The sequence below is a fragment of the Sciurus vulgaris genome (assembly GCF_902686455.1).
Source record: "Sciurus vulgaris genome assembly, chromosome: 1".
NCBI lineage: Eukaryota > Metazoa > Chordata > Mammalia > Rodentia > Sciuridae > Sciurus > Sciurus vulgaris.
Genome location: NC_136461.1, coordinates 149,897,553 through 149,910,568, shown reverse-complemented (window position 1 = coordinate 149,910,568; position 13,016 = coordinate 149,897,553).

Sequence of the window (13,016 nt, the reverse complement as noted above, 5' to 3'; positions counted from 1 at the left end):
GATGGTCATGAAGTACTCTGTTTTTTAAATATATATTTTTAATTGCAGATGGACATAATATCTTTATTTTATTTATTTTCATGTGGTGCTGAGGATCAAACCCAGTGCCTCACAGGTACGAGGTGAGTGCTCTACCACTGAGCCACAACCCCAGCCCGTCTTTGTGGTTTTTAATTGCATTTCTCTGGTTATTGGTGAGGTTACATTTATGTATTGACCCTTTACTACAGAATTTTCCAGTCTGTGGCTTCTTTTTCCTGCAGTCATGAGTGCAGACAGCCCACTCTTTTTAAAGAGGAGGTGTGGTAACAGGAGGGAAGGAACTAATAGTTTCAACAACTATACAAAGAAAAATTTCTTGTTTTTTTTTTTTTTTTTAATCCCTGCTGGAGATGGAACCGAGGGCCTATATACTTGCTAGGCAAGTGCTCTATCATCAAGCTAAGCCCCCAGCTCCCAGAATACTTGCTTCGTTGTTCCATAAATAACAAAGTGGTTGCCCACAGTTGCAGGAGGAGCCACTCGCCACCACCATCAGATTGCCTCATCTGTCAATCCTCCCTTTATCAGCCCTGTATGGTCCCCATGACAAGATCCCTCCCCCAGTTGTTCATAACCAACCCCCAACGACCTAGGGTGGGGCTGTCCTTGGCCTCAAAGGCTTGGCAGCTGTATGGAGAGTTCTCTCTCTTCTGCCAGTGCAGTCTGCTTGGTACCAATGCCAGCCTGCACTCACCTTCTTGGAATGAGCACTACCAACCTAGACTTTCTGCCTTTGGATGCATGGTGACTCTCTTCCCTCTCCAACAGCTAGGATTCTAAATGCACAAGACTCTGACTGTGGAGGCTGAGGCAGGAGGATCACAAGTCCGAGGACAGCCTCAGCAACTTAGTGTGAGACCCTAAGAAAACAAGGGAGACCATCTTTAAATGAAATATTTTTAAAAAGGATTGGGGATGGGGCTCAGTGGTTGAGCACCCCTGGGTTCAATCCCCAGTACAAATAAATAAATGAATAAATAAACACATAAGACTCAAAGGGAATTCTAAACTCCAAGACTCGTGGTATTCTAAACTAGTGAGCAGCATCACTTTTTTATACCTATTGATGTTATATCTTTCCTCCATTCTTTTCACAGAGAAAGAAAGTGGAATTAGAGTTTCTATCACTTCTCTTTTAATTTCTAAAGAACACTCAGGTCACAGGAGTGGAAGACACGGGCCTCTAGTCCCCCCACTTGACCCAAGGACTCCCTCAAGTATGCCAGCTCTTGACTCGTGGAATTCAAATTGATCCTCAGCAAATTTTAAATGATGGCATGTCATGGACCTTTGGGGTGTTGCATGAGTATTTTCAGTTATGAATGGTGTAAGATATAAAGCCACCTTTCTCTCCCGTGACAGGAATTTCCCACCTCCCAAAGACCTGTCAATCTGCGTTCTCCCTGCCTCTCACATTATAGGAATTTCCAGCTTACGTTGCTGTAATCTTCCTGCCTCCAGCATTACATCCTAATATGCCATTGGTCCATCAGTCAGTCTGTAAGAATTCTCCTCCGCGATTGGTTCCTCTCAGCCCTCGAAATTCCTATGTCTGAGAGAAACCTTGTGCCATCTTTTCTCTTTTCTTTCTTCCCCTTCCCCCGTGCAGTCGGGAATTCGTCTGCGCAAAATAAAAGGTTCCTTGTGTGAGACCTGTATCTGTGGAGCGTTTCTGGGAGCTAGCGATGAACCATAACTGTGCCCTTTTATCACCCAACAAATGGTAACACTTAAATATTAAAAGTTTGTTAAATATGTCATTTATTTTTTAAACAGCTCTATCAGAATGAAATTTACATACCATACAATTTACCCACTTATAGTGTACAATTCAATGGTTTTTAGTACATTCACAGACATGTTTATCACCATAATCGATTTTAGATCATCACCCCAAAGAGAATATCATACCCTTTGACTATCACAATCTCATCCTCACTCTCATCCCCAGTCATAAGAAATTACTGATCTATTTCTGTCTGTATAGATTTGCCTCTTTCTGAAATTTCATACACATGGAATCATGTAATTTGTGGTCTTTTGTGATTGACTTTTTCCCTTAGCATAGTGTTTTCAAGGATTATTCTTATAACATTTACAGTAGCCCATTCCTTTTTATGCAGATAATATTCCACTTGGGTATACCAGATTTACTTTACCCATTTGTCCACTGACAGGCATTTGGGTTGTTTCCACATTTTAACTATCTGGAACAGTGTTCCATGAACATGTCTATTCAAGTCTTTTGCCTATATATCACATATATAGTGTATATTATATATACACTCACACATATCTAAAAATAAGGATGGAACCTAGAGGCACTTTACCGCTGAACTACATTCCCAGCTCTCTTTTTTTTTTTTATGTTGAGACAGGGTTTTACTAAGTTGCTGAGGGTCTTATTTAGTTACCCAGATTGACCTCAAACTTGCAATCTTCCTGCCTCAGCCTCCTGAGTAGCTGGACTACAGACGTGCACTACTATGCCTGGCTTGGCCCATATTTCAGTAGGGTTATTTGCCTTTTTTTTTTTTTTGAGTTGTTTGTGTTCTTTCAATTAACATTTTCTGAGCATAAAGTATACACCAGGGATGGGTCTATGGCACTTGGGAGGAGAAAAACAAAGACAAAAAAAAGGTAGGATCCCAGCCTTCCTGCTGTTTTCAGCTGTCCTGGGAACAATGAGTGCCTCCGGCAGGGGGCCCATTTTCTAGAGTCAGTACTGAGGAGGAGACAGCACCTCTGGTTGGGCTATTCTGGTCCCCACTGGAGGGAGCAGGGCCCAAGCTGAGCCCTGGGGAAATGGGGACTGAGTGAACTTGGGAATCATTATTAGAGTTGGGGAAACAGTAAGAATGCCTGGTCAAAGCCCAGGGATCCTCAGGGCGACAGTCATCCTGAATATTGAGAGTGCAGTTGGGAGCAGGCATATGAGTAGGAGGAAACTGAATGAGATAATATACAATTAAAAACTGACAAGCTAGCCAGGTAGAGTGGAGCATGCCTGTAATCCCAGCAACTCAGGAGGCTGAGGCAGGAGGATTGCTAGTTCAAAGCCAGCCTCAGCAAAAGCGAGACACTAAGCAACTCAGTGAGACCCTGTCTCTAAATAAAATACAAAATTAGGACTGGGGATGTGGTTCAGTGGTTGAGTGCCCCTGAGTTCAATCCTGGTACCAAAAAAAAAAAAAAAAAAAAAGACAAGTTAAAGCTATAAGACAAAAACAAAAAGAAACAGATCAAAAAACAAAAACAAAAACCATGACTGGAAAGTCTCACCCTATAACTAAGTGCCTGGAACTTCAGTAGCAATCTGGGAAGAACTGTCCGTAGATGTAGTAACAAGTGGGACTTGCTGGTTTGTGGTTGGGCTGCTATCGCTCAGGTGTTAAGTGTGTCACTGAGAAAAAGTGCCCAAAGACCCTGGAGCCCAGGGGCTTCCTCATTTCTACTAGGGAGCATCCGCATTAACCTCTGGACTGGTCTGCAGGGCCTGGGACTATTTGTGGCCTCACTCCCTGCCCCTGGGGTCTTTGCCTGGCTTCTCTGGAGTCTCAGCTGGCTCTGCTGGCTGCCTGCAAGCTGACACTTACCCACCAGTGCGGCAGGCTCATGGTCTCTTATCTTTCCTCAGGGCATCTATACTACAGATCAGAAGACTCAAAGGAGAGGTTCTATTACTCTCTACTCAAGACCTGTCGGAGAGCTAGTTCTCAACTGGATGAGCTCCATCCTTACCTTTGGCATGAAGTCATGCAGTACAGTGACTCATGTGCCCTGAGTGCCTGCAGGGGGACAAACACTCCAGGGGGAGAAAGAAAATCTGGATTTAACCCTGGCTCAAGGGGACACCTGCTCCAGTCAGGATCAAACACATTGGGAAGCATAAAAAACAGCTTCCACCAGGCGTGGTGGTGCACACCTGTAATCCCACTGGCTCAGGAGGCTGAGACAGGTGGATCGCAAGTTCAAAGCCAGCCTCAACAACAACAACAACAAAAAAAAAACAAGGTACTAAGCAACTCAGTGAGACCCTGTCTCTAAATAAAATACAAAAAATAGGGCTGGGGATGTGACTTAGCGGTCAAATGCCCCTGAGTTCAATCCCTGGTACTCCCAAAAAATTAAAAATTAAAAATTTAAAAATTAAAATTAAAAAAACAGTTTTCTTCCCAGGATTACTCAGAACCCAGTGTTTTTTGGCTCTGAAGAGTGTTAGTGGTGTTTCAGGAATAGTTTTTGGCCCTGGGGCACTTTTCCAGTAACATCTCGTGGTGATAATGTTCCAAGGGACGCACCTGGGGGAATGGTGTCTATGTCTTCTTGTACACGCTTGACGTTATGTCTGGGTGCAGCCTGAGTGCAAAGCAGAGCTGGAGAAGCATTGGTTAGCCAGGGCAAGCATTGCAAGGTCACAGCGAAGGTCACTGTGACAAAAATCTTTGTACTATTCATAAAGAAATTATTGCAACCAAATGTTTTGGCCTTTGGTCCCTGGAGAACAGGGGACCTGTGTGTCCTGGTCATCTTTGTGTTCCAGTGCCCATCATGCAGCAATTTATGAGATATGTGTTTGCCCTGTGATTTCTTCCTTTCTTGTCACAGGGAAAGATTACATTGGACTGAGAGACCATCTGCTGTGGCTACTTATGGATGGGAAGCTGCCTTCTCAACTGTGACCCCAAAGACAGGACTTTCTGGTCTTTTAAAAGTTTTGGTGTCAGGCATGGTGGTATACACCTACAGTCCCAGCTATTTGGGAGACTGAGGTAGGAAGGTCACTGGAGCCCAGGAGTTTGGGGCCTGCCTGGGCAATATAGTGAAACCCCCTGTCTCTTTTAAAAAATGTTTATTTGGGGAGTGTAGGTAATGCATGTGCTTAGCATGCAGAAACCCTGGGCCCAATCCTCAGCACCAAACAAAACTGTGGTGAAATTTTCATAACAAAACTTACCATCTTGATCTTTTTTCTTTCTTTCTTTCTTTTTTGGTACCAGGGATTGAACTCAGGGGTGCTTAACTATTAAGTCACATCCCCAACCCATTTTAATAATATTTCATTTAGAGACAGGGGCTCCCTAAGTTGCTTAGGTTCTTGCTAAGTTGCTGACTTTGAACTTGTGATCCTCCTTCCTCAGCCTCCCAAGCCACTGGGTTTACAGGCATGTTCCATGGTGCCCCTACTCTGACCATTTTTAGGAGTATGGTTTATCATCATTAAGCATGTTCACACAGTTGTGCATCTAATCTCCAGATACTTTTCATCTTCTTTTGGCCAGTTGTGGAAATTGATACTAAGGGCCCTTTACCACTGAGTTACACTCACATCCCTTTATTATTGTTATACTATGTTGATACAGGGTCTTGCTAAGTTGCTGAGGCTGGCTTCAAACTTGTGATCTTCCTGCTTCAGCCTCCCAAGTCGCTGGGATTATAGACTGTGCCACTTAGCCTGGCTACAGGTTTTAGCTTTTTAAATAGCTTTTCTTCTAAGGTTGGAATGTATTCCCTAAAGAGGCTTTACTTGAAGTTGAAAACAGACCATTTTCTTCTTCTTTTTCATCTTTCTGCCTCCCTAATATCTTGGAACTGGGGTTGCTTGCAAATGAATCCAATATTAGAGGCCAGATACAAACAGAAAATACTAGAAACCCTAAGGCTGATTGTGGAACTGACTCAGCCTGAAAGCCTTCAGCGCCAGGAAGCGCACAGTAGACTGATCAGGTGAATCCTATTTTCTGTGTTTTTCTCTAGTCTATCAGAACCTCCTTTCCTTATTAGGTAACATTTAACCTATGTTAATTTATTTTATCTCCTCCATGCATAAAATACTATGTCTTCCCTTCTAAGATAAATCATTTTAAACTGACAGTTCCTCATGGAGAATAAACCAGAATTTCCCAAATTAAACAAACTTCTTATTCTGTGGCTCATTAAGCTAAAATGTAGAGATTTGAATGAACTTGTTCCCCACAGTTCAGTCCCAGGGAAGAAAACCGGGCAGGTCCCTCCTCTCCCGCATGCATTGGACTTCTCTGCTGCCTCTGTAGCAGGTGAGGAAAATGGTTCCTGGGCTTTCAGCTGGCTGCTGGGAAGTCTTTGGGGACAGACTACAGGCGGCGGGAGAGCAGGAAGTCAGAGCAGCTGGAGGAGCTGTGGGAATGTCCCCCGGGCGCAGCTCTTGCTCCTTCCAGTTCCTTCAGAGACAGCATATGCATTTCTTCACTCCCTGGCCAGCTTCTGCTTCCGGCTCTCAGACCTCCAGGGCCTGGGCTGCAGGAATGCAGAGGGCAGAGGATTGGGCTCCAGAGTCATGGGGTTCCCTTCCAGAAGCATTTCAAATACCCTTCAGCATCCTGGGGTAAATCTCAGAAAATCCCACCATGCCAAGTCATTGCCTAAGTCAGAGAAAAGGGGAGGAAAATACAGGAAGACCTCTGGACAATACAGACTTCTATTGTTTTTCTTCTTCTTTTCTTGGTGAAGGATAGGATTTCCATTGTCACTTCAAGCCAGGTGGATACAGGGTTAGACTGAAGTTCTCTTTTTTGTGTGTCTGCCTCAGTGCTTGCTCGATCTTTTCAAAACGTGCCTGATTTCTGTATTTACTCCTCAAGTTTTCCACGACTGACCAGGTATTCTGAGGGTTTGGGAGGACTCTCACTGTTTGGGTTGGGGGCAGATTTGGGTTGGTGGAGCTGCCTTACAAATTTCTCTGGCCTCCCCTTTGCATACAGTTGAGGTTGACAAGAATAAAGGCTCAAAGGGCATGTCAACAGTAAATTCCTGGGGCTGGGGCTGTAGGTCAGTGGCAGAGCGCTTGCTGGCACTTGTGAGGTACTGGGTTTGATCCTCAGCATCACATAAAAATAAACAAATAAAATAAAGGTATTCTGTCCTTCTACAACTACCAAAAAATAAAAATAAAAAAAACCCAGTAAATTCCTTTGTCCTCATAGCTACTTTAGTAGTCACAAAGCAGGAGACTTGGGAAAATTCCTTTGTGGGTAAGGCAGAAGTGAACATATTCCTGTTACTGACAAGAGGACCACCAGGTATTTGAAGAGCATACAGGGTCATGTAGCTCAACATTTATTGAGTATCTACTATGTGCTTGGCTTTCAGGTGTTAGGAGTAGCATTGCTGAGATAAATAAAATACGACCCTTGTCCTCAGATGTACAATTAACTAATTGAAGCATAGTAGGTATTTGTGGTATAACAAAAAACATATTTGGCCTTTGTCTTCAGTTTTTGGCAGAGCTCTTAAAACCCTTGGAATTTTTGTAGCAATAAGAGTGTCTCTTGTTATTCATAACAAGCCTCTTACAACCACACCTGAGTTTATACTATTGAGATGGGCACTCATTTTCAAGGCCTCCCTTGGAGGGTGTTGGAATTTTCAACATCTCCACCACCCCACCTCTGGGGAGAAATGAGGGGATAGAGATGGGATTCTGTCACCAGAGGCCAATGATTTGATCAATCATGTCTATGTAAAAAAATTTGGATAAAAACTCTTGCATAGCGAGGTTTGCCCTGTGTAGCTTTTCTACCTGAACGTCCATCTCTGAACTGTACAGTAAGTACTATAGTGTTTTCCTCAGTTCTGAGCCATTCGAGGGAATTTAAACCTAAGAGGTTTACTGGAGGCCCTGAATTATGGGAGGCCTGAATTTACGGGAGGCCCTAGCAGTCAGCTAGGAAGGTATATGGGTAGCCTGGGGACGGACCCAGTTTGCGACTAAAATCCAAAGTAAGGGAAAGAAGCCTTTTGGGATTGAGCCCTCAGCCTGTGGGGGTCTGCACTAATTCTGGGGAGTGTCAGAAATCCAATGGAATTGTAGGACACCAAGGTGGTATCAGAATCGCAGTGTTAGAAACACAAAATAGTACTATAAACAGGAACTTGGATGTAAGTTCTTGTCTCTGCTCCTGCTCATTACTGTTAGGGTGAACCATATGAAGTAGCCCTTTTTGTAGATCAAAACAGTTGAGAAATGACAATTTCATATGATTCAACCTAATGGGATCTATTGAACACTTACAAGGTGTAGGAGGCACAGTACCAGGGCTCTACATGTATCTTTACACTTCCTCACAGTGCTCTCAATACAAGTACCACTATGATCGCCAACTTACAGATGAGGAGACCGAGACACATGGAGGCAAAGACAAAGGCCCAGATAGAAGGCCAGTGAAGGGAAGGGCTGGATTGGAGCTCATGTTGTCTGACAGCAGACCCTGAGGGTATTAGTTTGCTAGACCTGCAGTAATAAAGTAACACAACTGGGTGGCTAAAAAAGAACGGAAACCTAGTCTTTCTATTAAAACAACAACAACAAAAAAATGCTTTTATTAGTGCATTATATCTAAACATAATAGTTGGGTTCATTTTGACACAAACATACTTGCATGGAATTTAATTTCTTCATTTTAGTCCCTCCACCTATTTCCCTTCCTCCACACTATTGGTCTTCCTTCCATTTATTTATTTATTTATTTATTTATTTTTAATTGGTGTTTTCTAGATACACATAAAGGTGGAATTCATGGTGGTACGTATATTTATACTTGCACATAGTGTGATTTTGTCACATTCCATTCTTTCACAGTTCTAGAAGCTAGAAATCTGAAATCAAGGTGTTAGCAGGCTTGGTTCCTTTTTGAAGGCTCCAAAGCAGACTCTGTGCCCTGCCTCTCCCCTAGTTTTTGGTCCTTGATACAATTCCTTGGTGTACCTTGGCTTGTACCTACGTCACTCTAGTCTCTGTCTCTGTGGTTACATGGTGCCTTCTCCCTGTGTTTGTCTCTTCTTATGAGGACATCAGTTATTGAATTTAGGGCCCACTTTAATCCAGTATGACCTCATCTTGATTACATCTGCAAGACTATTTCCAAATAAGGACGCATTTACAGGCCTTGGGGATTTGGACCTCAACATCCTTGGGGAGGACATGATTCAATCCACAATACTGAGCTCTTGAACAGCAGCTCCACAGGATGCTGTGCTGTTGACATATGTATGTGTGTCAGTGTCCGAGCCAGGACCCCCACCTGCCCATTAGCCACCTGGACCACTCAGGCCCTGGATGAGCTGGGTTGGCCTGGGAGACTGCACACGTGCAGGCAGAGGGCTGGGATGGAGGAGCCAGGCTCCGGTTCCTCCCTTGGGGGAGGGGAGCCTGTGGAGTAGTGTCCAGGTGGACCACCCAGGACGTGTGGGCAAGCAAGAGGGCATTTTTCATGGCTGCTATGCACACACATCTCTCTCTGCAGCATGGTTTCAATCACCTTGACAGGAAAACCTCAAACTTAGAATCTGGTCTGAAGATGCTTTGTTTTTCTTGCTAATCAAGTCTTTTGCTTTTGGCTGGGTGGTAAGAAGGGTTTCAACAGTCACAGCTAAAAAGCTTGTTAGAAGCTTCTGGAAGACATTGTGTAAGTTCACTACAGAAACAAGCAGGATTCTTTCTCTGGCTTGTGTGGCTGTACATCCTCAATGCTTCCCCGAGAGATAGGTAAATCATGAACCATGTAAATGCTTTGAGGAAGCTATTGTATTGTAAGGACTGAAAACCACAGGAAGAGTCATAATAAATAGTAACTGGACTATGGTCATGTACTGCTCTACCTTGACCTTTGGTGGGAGATCAGGGATGTCCAGCTTGACCTGGGACCTGCCTGGAAAAGGGCAGATTTTGACCCTAGTTTAGTGTTACAGAGGCCAGATAGGATTCTTGGAGCAGACTGGTAGGAGTTGGTCCTGTCTCATCTTTTTGGCACATTAGAGTTCATTTGAACTAACATGTATCCATTTGATGATGCTTGAAGTTTGTATTTTGTTTTCCCCCAGGATTCTCATGAAAAGTTGCCTGTGCATTTAAGCAATTCATACTTCTGAGGCCAAGCAAACAAAATTGCCAAAGAGCAACAGTTTCCAGGTTTCATTTAGGAAGGAATTTTCCTTTGGTCGTTTTAAGGGTGGATTTTGTTACTAGAAACCCGAGTACAAGGTTAAAGACTTCATGTGCTATCTGTTGACACTGCCCTTCACCTTCTGGGCCTCTGCCCCAGGGCTGACCACACAGACTCTTTTTCTTGGGCCAGACTGAGGTTTCTTTAGTGTGACTCAGCCTGGGGATTAGGTCCAGGAAGAGAGCATTGTTTCTAGTCTGGTTTCTCCTTGGGAGGAGGAAGTTCCCCTCCTAACCTTATCCCATCACCTTTTATGATTTCTGAGGCTGCTTTAGGGTTCCCAAGTTGGGTCCCTGGATCTCTTCTCAAACTATGCCTCCCCCTCCCATGTTTGCTTACTTCATAGCTTCCATGCAGATGAGTCCAGAATCATAGCACCAACCTCCTCCCTGAGAACCAGAGCCAGTTGTCCAGCTGTTTGTCAGTTTTTTGACATCCTGCATCCCCAATGCACCATTTCTAAGTTGAACTGCCTGTGAATTCTGTTCTTCTCACTTAAAACAACTCAGGTGCTCTTGGGTGATAAGCTATCTTCAGTCACCTGAGCTTACAAGTTCAATCTGTGCCATTGGCTGCTCAGCCTGCTCTTCTTCCAGTCTCAGTGCTTCCAGTCTCTTGCAGGCGTCCATCAGATGGACTACTGTAGTATCTGTCCTTCTTACTGGTGTCCCACTTCCTGTGGGACAGGAAATTGTTTATTGCAGCTTAATGGATTCTATTAACTCACAACTCTGACCATGTTACTTTCTTGCTTAAAAAAAAAAAAAAAAAAAAAAAAAAAAATTCCAGGGCTTCCCTCTTCTCTATCAAATGAAGGACACATTTCTCATCCTGTAATGTAGGTGATTCTCAGATGGGACCTCCTTAGAGAATGGATGCCATTCCCTTCTCATGTTTTGTTTTAATCACAATGAATATAAATTTACCTATTTTAATCTCTGTACCTTTCCTGAGAATCCATTCCCTGGGGTACCCAAAAACCCATTCCCAACCCTATTGATTGCCATCACCTCCAGGATTTTCACCTCCACCTTCCAGGATTTTCTCTCCTCCCCACACTCTCAGGCTTCATTTTTGGCACATACAGGTGTACTTATTTGTATCTAAGTTAACTGCAACGAGTCCTTCAGCCTAGAAGAAGCTTGGTGTACCTGCTAAACTATGGATAAATGCTGACTCTATGCTCCCTGGTCCTGAGTCCCAGTCACTTCTGGTCCATTACAGCTTTGCTGTCTCTATCCTCTTTTAAATCAGTCACGTTCAATCAATCTGGCATGAGAAAAAAACTACCCTCCTTCCCCAACCTCACCGATTTTATATTTTGTTAGAGGCAAAAGCATATTTCCAAGTTACAGGTCAACATCAATTTAGAAGTTATTTCTGCCAGTTGGAAAAAAAAAAAACTTTGAAAAAGACATTTAACTTGATTTTTAAATTTTATTTTAACCTTGGGAAAAATTTGTAAGCTATAGCCTTTCAAGGAAACAGGATACTTAAAACACACACACACACACACACACACACACACACAAACTAGCCTGGCTTTATGTAGTTCAATCCTGTCAAACTAATCTAATCTTTTGTGACAGAGCAGCAGACCTGGTAGATCAAGGAGGAACACAATAGTAGGAATTTATTTTTGCCAACTTCAAAACTTTTGATTCCTGAGTTCCACTCAATATGATTATCATTAAAGTAGTTGAAAGGTTAGAGAGAGGGATAGGGCCAACGCTAGCTGGGGACAGAAGTGGTGCTCCCTGGTGGGGTGGGGATGGCAGCCTTGAACCCAATGCCCTGAACACTCACATGAACAGGAGCCCAGATGAGAGAAAAGAGAACACATTTCAAGTCAGCATTAATGTCAAGGTGTGTGTGTGTGTGTGTGTGTGTGTGTGTGTGTGGCATAGGTACAGGTGAGCCACCAGCTGGAGAAGTAAACTTATGATTATGTAAGTGATCGATCCAAGTAGGCAGAACTAGAAAAGATTTAGTGTTTCAGAAAACACACACACACACCAGCAAAATAGCAAATGCTGAAAATACAATACTAGAATGAAGAAAGACAGCATGTAGGAATCCTGCAGTTCCAAACTTGTAGGAATTGTGTCCCTTTCCAAGCCCCACAGCTAAAGATGGGAAGATTTTGGAAAACATTCAAGGGAGAGCCCCAGAAGTAATTAAACTAGACTGGGATATGGGAATCAAAGACTTCTACCAAAAAAATGAATTTAGTTTATTGAACATGGAGATGGACAATCTTATAAGGGCAATAACAAAAATAGTTATAGGTTTAGATTCTAACACATGAGAATAAAATCAAACGTAAAGAAGACTTTCCTGGTTAAGGTTGATAAATGGGTCATTAAATTAATTTGAACCATTTCTCTAGGATGTTAGTTGGGTGGCAGACCTGGACAACCTGAAAATAATTGCTCTTATGAGGCTACTTCAAAGTACTTATTTAAATCCAAAAGTGAAAATTAAGAGGCAGCCAGGGTCTCCATTGTTAAATGCCTTGGGGTTTGGTTATCATTCATAAAGAGAAATTCAAACATGCAATGAAGCTCTTCCTTAAAACCAGCACTGGAACAGTTGCAGTGACCAGGACCTTTCCTGGATGTGGATCCAGTGAGGTTTGATTTGTGGTGCAGCCAGACAAACACAGGTAATGGGAGTCTTTCTGTTTTCCCACTTTAATTTTTTTTTTCTTTTTTTTTGGTGCTGAGGATCAAACCCAGGACCTCATGCATGCTAAGCAAACACTCTACCACTAAGCCACATCCCCAGCCCCATTTTCCCACTTTAATACAAGCAGCCTTTGATGAAGTTATCTTATATAAGTAGATGGTAACAGTATAAATTTGGGTGTATGGTACCCTGAGTTTTTATGTCTGTTCCCAAATGCTATCCCATTCAAACATTTTACTTTAACCAATTGCAACATACAGCATGAAAGAAAAGAATATAATGATTTTCCTTACAACAATGTTGGTA